Consider the following 9,186-nt stretch of genomic DNA (forward strand, 5'->3'; position numbering starts at 1 on the left):
GCATGTCTTGCCCTGCAGAGCCTAACACCTTATGATCAAAAGCAGAGAGAGAAAGAGGAAATGCACATTTATCAAGCACCCACTATGTGTCAGGGGATCTCCATATTTGAACCTCGTCTTGTCAGGAGTAGTTGGTATTGTTTTCCCTGAAACATCGGATAAGTAGACTGAGGTTTAGAGAGGGTGACTACTTCCCAGAGACACACAGCAAGTGATTGGTGCATTCAGAATTCACCCCCGTTTCTGATGTCCCTGTAACCAGTGAGCCATGCTGCCTTCCCTCCCTCCAGGCCTTCACTGGAACCACTCCCACTTCCTGAGAGAGTCTGCCCTATTACTCTGAGAACCCAGGACGGTGGTTTTGAACTCCATTGTCCCTTCAAGCACTCACTAGAGCCTTCCCACAGCTTGCATGCTGTCAGTCATCCTCAAAGGGGTCCCATTTTTTGTTATCTTGGTGCAACTCTTATGGGTTGGGTCAGGTTGCTACTGTCCTTTTGGGGAAACAGAGGCAGATAAGTCAAGGGACTGATTCAAGTTTGTGCAGCCAGTTACTGGACAGCTTACAGCCTCTGGTTTGAGGTCACTAGACTGCTTCTGTTATTATAGCAGAAAGGGGATGGATTTGAGCACAAATGGTCCTGGTTCAAATACTGTGACCCTGGGAAAGTCACTCTGATCCTTGAAGATCAGTTTCCCCAAGTTTAAAAGGGAAAGAAGTACCTACCTCACAGGGTTGTGGGGGATAGCGTTGGGGATGCTTGTAGCAATCCCAGTCCATAAACTGACATGTCTAGATGTTTTTCTTTCTAATGTACCAATAGTTTTGTTATCATATCAAATGCCATTTTGCTGGGTAAAAGAAACTTCCCCATTTCCCCCTGGGGTTTTATTTCTGACTTCATTTGTGCCGAGGCATCTGAAGGAGGCTGCCCTGTCCCTGTTTTGACTGGAAATACAGAGACATCCACATGCCATCTGATCCCCGATGGGGGAGACCCTGTGCTTCCCTCCTGTCCAGACGCCCCTTAGATTTAGCATTTACTTCTCATTCTCTTGTTAGACACCCCAAGTTTCTGCTGTTTCTTGTTTCATTGGGCAGGACCAGGGGGAGCCAGCCCAGCCCATCTGCCTGGACCCCTCTGGACCCTCCAGTTAATCTTCTCTCCCCAAGGTCTCGTCATCTCTCTCGGCTCTTCAAGGGAACATGGGCAGAGACACCCCCTGTTCTTGAATCCACTGACTTAGGTTTTCTGCGTCCCTCCTCCCATGCCAAGTGTTGCCTGGGGAGTCGCAAGGGCATGAGACACTTTCCAGAACCCACCAGAACTATGTTCTCTTAATTTCTCTTGGATCCTCACACCCCACCAACCCAACATGGGGAATTTTCTAGTCTTGGGGACAGGAAACCTTGCTTCAATTCACTATTTGTGTGCTATTCTTGGTGTTGCCTATGCTCTGAGATTTGAAATCGAAAAACCGAGACTTAAAAAACTCTTTTAAAAAGATCAACATACAGTCGTATTAGCTTTTTTCTTTTGATGTATATTTCTATGAATGTTAACTCATGTATGGTTTTAGGTAGCCACCATAATAATCAGGATACAGAGCAGTTACGTCACCCCCAATACTCCCTCATGCTGCCCTTTTATAGTCACACCCTCCCCCTACTCACTGATTGGTTCTTTGTCACTACCGTTTTGTGAAACACCCAGGCTGTGGAAACTCAAGAGCTTTCTCTCTGCCTCTGACGAAGTTGCCCTTCCTTGAATCCACAGGGCTGTATGTTCCACTGCCCCGAGCAGGGCAGGAGTCGTGGGGCGTGAGGAAACGTGGAAGGCCATGCCTCTGACATTTGGAGACAGTGTTTTCCGCATTGGTGACGTCAATGGCTTCCCTATGTGTTCCTCAGAAACTGCAGGGGGTGCCCTTTTCTTCCCACATATCACAGTGTAACTGTGGTTAAGAGCCTTTACTGGTATCGTTTTTGTGAATTAAGAGATCCATTTTTAAAGGGCAGAGCTAATTTTATTTTTCAAGCAGTTCTGACCTGCGCAAGGTCTGTTCTCTAGAATGTGGGAGTGAGATGATGGTTCTGTTTCCTGGGAGCAAGGTCAGGTAGGGGCTGAGTTTGAGGGGGGCCTTCAGATGGCTTTAGAAACCCCAGTGGTTTTGTTGAGGGGCAGAGGGCAAAAAGGTTTCATGGAGAGCTAGGCGCTCCAATTTTTATGAGAAAATAAATTTTCTTAAGCAGAGTTTGCTTAAGTCAAGTTCCACTTGCCTTGGAGATTAAGCTTCCTACCTACATTTACAGCTAGTAATTATAATAGCTTTCTATGAGATACTAGCACTTTATCCCATCTCTAAGAACCCCGTGGGTGCACTGAGGCTCAGGGAAGACAGTGACCTGCCCAAGGTCACCTCAGAGGGAAGAGGTGATATCAAAATGATGTTGGGGCTGTCCAGCTTTGATGCTCTTAACTTCAGGAGCAAATTTGTGTTACAGAGTCTTCATTTTAGAAAGTGCCTGCTCACGTTCTCAGGTGGAGCCTACCTACCTGAGAAATCAGACAGTTGCGGTTCCAAGCCTGGCTCAGCTGATGACTCTGGGTCTGAGTCTTCCCCTCTTCTAGCGTCTATTTCCTCATCTATCACGTGGAGCTGACAGCACCCAAGTCCCAGGGCTGGCAGAGGGTTAATGAGGGTACATGCAGCTCACTGCCGAATCCCCACACAGAGTCAGAGCTCTCCAGTGGAAGGCCACAGCCATTACAGGCACAGACAGGGAAACAGGGAGTGAGCTTCTTAGTACCTAGGGCTGAATTTCTGCTTAAATTACTCCTCACCCCAGTATCATAATAGAGGTCCATTGTGCAACAAGCTCTTTCAGGAGAAAGCACACTGAATCAGGGCTCTGTGAACATTAAAGTGAAAGAAAAAAGATCAGGAGAAGCCCAAGGAGGCCCCTTGAGGAAGGAGGCTCCCACCCTTCTCCGCAGGAGTCAGGAGAACAGACAAAAGCAGCCTCCACTGAGGGACCAGGTAAGCTCGCTGGAGGATGGGGCCCACCCTCCCATGTTTGCTCTTTGAATCATGAGCAGGACAAACCCCACAAACTCAAAGCTGTCAATGGGAGTCATTTATGTGAACATGGGGGTTTGGGGCTGCAAATCCTCAGGAAAGCATTTCAGATTAGGGAGTCTGAATTGAAAGATGGAGACATGGGGCTCTCTTGCCATATTTTCATCTCCGAGCTGTTGATCCTTCCTTCCCTGAGCTGGTCAATTCAACTGAGCACATATTTCATCATTTCCCTTCAGCGTGTGGGGAGGGTGTCAGAAGGAAGGGAAGGAAGGCTGCAGGGGGCATTCACAGTGTTCAGGAGTGTGGGCTCTAGAGTCTGGCTGCCTGAGTGCAGTCAACTTGGTCTTTCCTGCCTATGTGACCTTGGGCAAGTGGCTTTCTCTCTCTGAGCCCCAGTATCCTCCTGCATAAAATTGGATAGTAGTCTTGTACTTCATGGGATTGCTGTGAGGATTTTCTGAGATGCTGAATGGAAGCTCTGAGCACCCAGCTTGGCACATGCCAAGTCTTAACATGAGTGTGCTCCTATTATTAATATGTCCATGTTATCTCCCCTTGATTTCTTAGTATGCTTTCCCTCTCCTTCGGTGGAAGAGGGCAGGAATAAATAATTAAGATCTAAGAGTCATTAATCCCAATAATTAACAATGAATCAAATGACTCTAGTAAACATTTCCCATGGACCTTGCACATGATAAACATTTTGCAAAATTTTCCACATACTCCTACAAACATGTTGCAAGGTAAATAATTTTTATTTTAAACATTTTTGATAGGGGCCAGCCCAGGGGCATATTGGTTAAATCTGGTGTGCTCTGTATCAGTGGCCCAGGTTTGTGGCTTCAGATCCTGGGCATGAAGCCTACTCCACTCCTCAAGCCATGCTGTGGTGGTGACTGACATACAAAACAGATGAAGATCAGCACAGATGTTAGCTCAGGGACAATCTTCATCAAGCAAGAAAAGGGGAAGATGGGTAACAGATATTAGCACAGGGCGAATATTCCACACCAAAGGAAAATAAATTTGTTAAACTATAGCATACATAAGCACAATGCACATAACTGAATAGCTCAACGAATTTTCATAAGCTGAACATCCTCCCCATAACCAGCACCCAGGTCAAGAAACAGAACACGACCCGTTCTCCAGAAGACCCTCACACCCCTCCCAGGCACTAACCCTCTCCTAGGGGTAAACGCTATCTTGACCTCTGATGACGTGCGTTAGTTTCACTGTTGTCAAGCTTCCTACAAATGGGAGATGCAACACGTGCTCCTTTGTGGGGCTTCACTATGTGCATGAGATCAGTCATGTGGTTGTGTGTAGTTGAAGGTCATTTTCACCACTGGAGAGGATTTCACTGGGTGACTATCCCACAAGATATTTAGCCAGGCTATTTAGCCATTCTTTTGATGGGCATTTGGGGAGTTTTCACTCTGGGACTCTGACAACCACTGCTGCTGGCAGAAATCTTGTACATGTCTTGCAGTGCCTGCATGCACATATTTCTGTTGAGTGCACACGTGGTGGGGAGCAGCCATACATTGGGCTTTAGTGGATGCTGCCATCTGGTCTTATAAAGTGGTCGTACGACTTATCTCCCACCCACAATGTACGGGCTCCTGTTGCTCTACATCCTGTGAGATTTCTGTTCCTGCTTTGTAGATGAGGAAGAACAAAAGGTAAAGTGCCTTATCCCTAACAGAGCTGGTGAGTCATACGGCCAGGATTCATCCATCATTTAAGCTCAGGTATTTGCTGAGCTCGCACACTGTGCCAGCCTTGCAGTGGGGCAGGAGCTCATTTGTCTCCTAGATGCACATGGTCCATACCCTCATGGAACTGCTCTTTTGGCTGGATTTAATTTTAAATCATATCTGTTCAGTTCCAACATTTATGCTTTTCCACTCCATCATCCTTTCTCTATGCTCGCTTGGAACCCAGCAAAGTGCTTGGCATGTAGGAGGTGTTCAATAGGTGTAGGTGGACTGAATGAGGGAATGGGAAATCTCAAGAGGACCTTCCCTGCATTGATGAGCAAACCCATAGATGGGCTTCTGGCTGCAAATTACAGGAAAAGAAAGAGTGTGTTCTCGGATATTTCTGGGCTGATGAGCAAACCCAGGTATATTTAGTCTCAAGATGGACATTCAACAAATCTGACTTCTGGAATGTAAAGCTCAAGGCTCAGGCTGGGGGACCTCTGTAGCTTTAGAGCCAGAATTTATTATGGGAGAGGACAGAACATCCAGAGGGAAAGTGGTAAAGGTTTTTGGTACAGTGGAAACCCCACTCTGAGGGTGGTGTAAGGTCCCAAGGTGTGGAAACTCCTTCCAACATAAATGGGAAGGTGGAGGACACTAAGTCTGGTGTGTGGAAGGTTGGCTGGATTCACAGTTGGTTGAGCTCCTGAGCAGCAGCCTGTTCTGTAAGGAGAAGAGGCAGTGTCAGTCACCAGCGTGTCTACCACTCCAAATTCCAGCTCCACACTGAAGGGGACTCTCATCCATCTAGGCCGACCAAGGACCAGTGCCAGGAGCATTTGTGTTAGAACTCTTTCTAAGTGATATCTAACGATGCGCTTCTTGTTGTCTTCCATTCATGAGACTGTGAGCCCCTTGAGGGCAGGGACCATATTTGTTTATCTGCAACTCAAGGAGTGGGTTATCTCAGTCTGGGGTGGGAGCAGTGCTCCCTAAAGGAATCAGTGGAAATCTTGGGAGAAATCACAATATCTGGTGACTGGTACATTTCCTCAACTCCGGCAACAACTGTCTGTCAGGAAATCCTATCAACGCTTCCAGACTCTGACCACACCTAACAAATCCTCCTCAGCCACCATCTTGGCATGAATTATGGGAAGGGTGTCTTACCTGGTTCTTCCCTGGAGGTTGGTCCTGCCCAGCTTCTTCCCTTGCCTACCTACAATCTCTTTTGCACACAGCAGCCTGAACAATCATTTTAAGAAAAAAGTTAGGCCATACGCTCCTCTGCTCAAAACCCTCCAAAGTTTCCCATCACACACAGAACAAAAGCCAGACTCTGTGTGATGGCTCCCTGGGGTTGTAGGGTCCCCTGGTGTCCTCTCTGACCTCACCTCCTACCACTCCATCCCTCCTCCACTCCCCTGCATCCACACAGGCCTGGGGTCAGGAAGGGTGCCCCACAGATCAGTTGCTGTGAGCTTTGAGACAAACACAACTGCCACTCCCTGTGCTCTCTCCCCGGCCATGGGAAACATGCAGGGTCCGTCTCAAATTTCACAGAAATTGTTGTTGTGGACATTTCACTCTGGTTTCCTAAGAGATTCTACTGAAAGCAATAGTTCAAGGTGACCCTCTCGGGGTTCACGTCCCCTTGGGGCTGTTTGTAGAATATCAGTTACTTTGAAATGTACTTTTCTAGTCTTCCTGGACTTGCGTAACCAGTTGGGATTCTGTTACTTTTTGTCAAGAAACCTGGAGAAGAGTGGCATCATTGGGAGAAGCAAACCTGTTGTCCTTGGCTCTTTGTTGGTCTGAACATGGGGGTGTGGGGTGTTGTCAGTCCTGCTCCACCACAGGTTGTGGTTTTCAGGGCCATCGAGTCTGAGAAATGACGATGTGAAGGGTGTAGACATTCTGAGCCTGGTGCATGACAAGGGGGAAGGCTGGCACTGCTCAGGGGTGGGCCCCCGATTTGGAGCCAGCTTGAAACATCATCACATGGTGGTTGAGAGCACATGCTTTGGAGTCAGACAAACCAGGGTGCAAATCCTGGCGCTCTCTCTTGGCAGACTCAGTTTCCAGTTCTGTAAAAGGAGGGTGATCATACGCCTAGCCATCTGGACACTGTCACACCCTGTCCATCCCAAGGCCCAGTCCACATCTGCTCCAGGCAGCCTTTCCTGATTTCCCCCAGCCCCTTGGCCTCTTTCCCCTCCCTAGCTCCTGCAGCACTGACTGCCAAGGCCCTTTCTCCCCTACCTTGGGAGTCTGTGCCTCATGCCAGGGAGCCCATGGCGGCACTGGGGTGAAAAACTGGGCTCATCTCTTTGCCAGCTGTGTGGTCCTGGGCAAACCCCTTCACCTTCCTGCGCCTCCATTTCCTCCTTCACAAATGAAGGGTGTGTCTATCAGAGCTGTCTTGAGGATTAGAGGGAATGATGCCCAGAAGCCATGTAGCTACAAGTGCTCTCATCCTCATGCTCATGCTCACCTCTCTGAGCCTCAGCTTTCTCACTTGTAAACCAGGGAGGCTGGTGGAGTGAATGACTCCAAGTACAATGGACCCAGAGAGGGTGCCTGGGAAAGTGCACAGTGTGTCAAGGAGCCACCTCTCTTGCGCATGTTTGCAAATGTGCATGACTGTTTTGGTAACTCCAGCAGGCAGGAATCACACCGGGAGCTGAATGGCAGCCAAGGCCGTGATGGTCTGGAGCCTGGAGGGAACAGTAGATGTCTGATCAGATGATGGGCTTTTCTGTCATTCATTAAACAAACAAACAAAACAGCTGAAGGTGTAGAGTTCTCAGTGCCAAGCACAATGGGCTCTGGGGACCCACACTGAACAGCCGGGCGGGTTTCTTGTCTTCAGGGAGCTCATATACCTATGGGAGACTGACAGTCTTCAACTATCCCCACCATGAACGTAGGATTCTGCAGTGTAACCCTGGCCACACAGCGGAGGTGGCGGTGCCAGGCAAGGATACAGAGAAGGGAGCCCTGGCCAATGGGGAGGGGTAGTCAGAGAAAAGACCTCCCTGGGGAGGTGGTTACAGCTGACATCTAAGGGAAAGGCTACAAGGTACCTGGGTGTCCATCCCCACACTCGCCTGGCTGGTGCTCCCAGAGAGGGCGCTAGAGGAATGGAGGATGCTCCTCCATAAGCAGCCATCTGTGAGGATGCTGAGGCTGACATTTATTTGGGGGGCTAATTCACAGAACTAAGTCTGCTCTGTGCACAATCTCCTTCAGTCCTCCTGTCATACATGAGGGGACGGGGACCCAGAGAAACCCAGTGGCAGGCCCACAGAGTCCCAGCGGGGAGGAGGCCTAGCTGCTGTCCCAGTAGGCTCTCCTGCCCTCCCCAGAGTGGGGAGATGCAGCTTCCTCTGGAATGGGGCAGCCGCACACCCCAAACCTTATCCTTAGAAACCTCCTTTACTATTTTAGATAACTTTCCTTAGAAAAGCTCCTTTACCTTTTGGGGGAGATTTTGAAAACGTGGTTAAAACTGTGGTTTGTCTTTTCAGAAGAAGAAAACGTACCTAGTTAAAAAATGTTTCTCACTGTAGCAGGATTAACATGGTTCTCCCAAGGCGTGCTCTCCATGAGCTGGAGTTGATCCACTAGGGGAGCGAGTACTGCAGGGCTCACCATGGCCATGAACGCTCTGGACCACTAGGGGGCGGGCACAGCCCCCCCTCCTGCCCCGTCCCCCGCCGCCCCCGCCCCCACCAAGCCCAGAGTCTGAACCAGCAGAAGTGTTCTCAGGAGGATGGGAGGAAGGCAGGTCACTCCTAGTGCACAGTCATTCAGAGCCACACCTGCCTCCAACGTCAGCCATGAGGGGTGGCAACTGTACTTGGGATCTTGTCCTTTGAACAGGCTTCACATTTCTAGTCATTAATTTTAAACTTCAACACCTTGACTTGATTTCTCTCTCTTGCCACCCCCACCACCACCTTACTCGCAATGTCCTGGGTCCACTGTCTCTCAGACTCCTTGTTCTCTCTCAGGTCTTCATCATAAAACCTCAGGAGTTTCTCTGCCATCTGTTTCATTCTCTTGTCTATTCCCAACTCTCCATTTCCTTCTTTTACTCAATAGTGACATCTCCAAGTTTTCTCACTTTAAAAAAATTGGAATCTAAACTTTCGCGGTAATAGTTAGAACAGAGCAAGGCCGTGCTGCGCCAGCAGCGAATCCTGAAACCTCAGTGGCCCAAAGCAATAAAGTGTGATTCCTCACTCACACAGTCGCTCCATGTTCCATTTTGGAGCTACTCCATCTGGAATGCAGATCCCCATGGTCACCAACACAGGGCAATGAGGACTAGCATATGGGCATGAAGTCAGTAAGGGCCAGGCAGAAAGTGGTGTGCATTGCTTCCTTCACA

Source organism: Equus caballus, chromosome 22 (assembly GCF_041296265.1).
Source record: "Equus caballus isolate H_3958 breed thoroughbred chromosome 22, TB-T2T, whole genome shotgun sequence".
In the NCBI taxonomy this organism is placed as follows: domain Eukaryota; kingdom Metazoa; phylum Chordata; class Mammalia; order Perissodactyla; family Equidae; genus Equus; species Equus caballus.